General features: G+C 35.1%; 1 protein-coding gene across 1 annotated transcript in view; it reads right to left on the bottom strand.

The window, feature by feature from the left end:
* Positions 1-1353, bottom strand: part of LOC104984194 (zinc finger protein 729-like) — a 24366-nt gene that overhangs the window by 17047 nt on the left and 5966 nt on the right. The window lies entirely within an intron of this gene.

Here is a 1353-nt window from a genome sequence, read left to right as displayed (position 1 = left end):
CTCTTTGCGACCCGTGGACTGTAGCTCACCGGACTCCTCTGTCCATGGGATTTCCCAAGCAAGAATAGTGGAGTATGTTGCCATTTCCTTCTCCATGGGATCTTCCTGACTCAGGGATCAAACCTGCATCTTCTGCATTAGCAGGTGAATTCTTTACCACCGAGCCATCAAGGAAGGCTAATCTCTACCCATGTACTATTCTTAATTACCTAGTTTAATGGCACCAAAATAAAATAAATAAAGAGCGCTCTTTGTGTATTTATTGACTAGGGTCAGACACAATATTGCTGAAAAATGTTGCAAGTGAAAAGCATACAAGATATAATGTAGTTGAGGTTTGACAGAAAACAAAATTCTGTAAAGCCATTATCCTTCAATTAAAATATAAATAAAAATTTAAAAAGATAAAATGTAGATAAAGTCGTATCATAAAAAACATGACAGAATATAGATATCACCTTTTTTAAACAAAAATACATTTTGAGTATTTACTATAAAACATGTACTACTCACAGCACTAATTTGCTTTAAAAGGCTTGAGGTAAATTAACATGCTTTTCTCTAATCAGAGCAGGAGACACACCCAATTGGTGCACAAAGTGGTAAGAGAACCAGGATATGAATCTGAACCTACAGACTGAGAAAACTTATTTGTAAACATGACCACCCACCAAATGAATAGACTAGAAAATATTAAAAAAAGAAAAAAAGAAAAAAAAAATACAAGGAACTTAGAAAGAAAATGTCAAGGAAGATACAAGTCAGAAGTAGTCTGTTTAACTATTATTCAACCATCCCATCTTGAAATGGGTTGTGAGTCATCATGGATGCACAGAGTGATTTAGGTCATGTCCTGAGAAACTTGTTCAATAGATGACCAGACATTATCTTTACAGTGAGAGTATGTAGAACGTGGAGGGATGTGATAGGTACGAACAATGTTTCCATCCATATCAAGGTACTATGTGAGGAATGGTCAGGATGAAGAAAGGGCCTGCATGGAGCATAGGGTACACAGGTTTATATCAGATATCAGCTTGTGACTGCATGTCTTTGTGAAAATAACTGAGAGCACAAACTAATATACTGACATTAAAAGAAAAGAACTGGTTCAGCAAGTTTATGGGCATTATACTATGGGTATGGGACAGAAACAAGAGAGATTTTAAAAGTGACTGTGATATATGGAGAAAGCAGGATAATACCTGTTATACTATTTACAATGTAATGTATCGAACTGTGAATTTTGTAAGTTACAATGGAATGCTTATATTCAAGAAAAACATACACAATATTCCAGGATATTGTGTAAGAATCTTATCAGCAGAAATCAGAAGGAAAATCCAGGAAAAG

This window comes from Bison bison, unplaced genomic scaffold (genome assembly GCF_000754665.1).
Source record: "Bison bison bison isolate TAMUID 2011002044 unplaced genomic scaffold, Bison_UMD1.0 scf7180017863944, whole genome shotgun sequence".
Lineage (NCBI taxonomy): Eukaryota > Metazoa > Chordata > Mammalia > Artiodactyla > Bovidae > Bison > Bison bison.
This window is presented reverse-complemented; position numbering and strand designations above follow the sequence as displayed.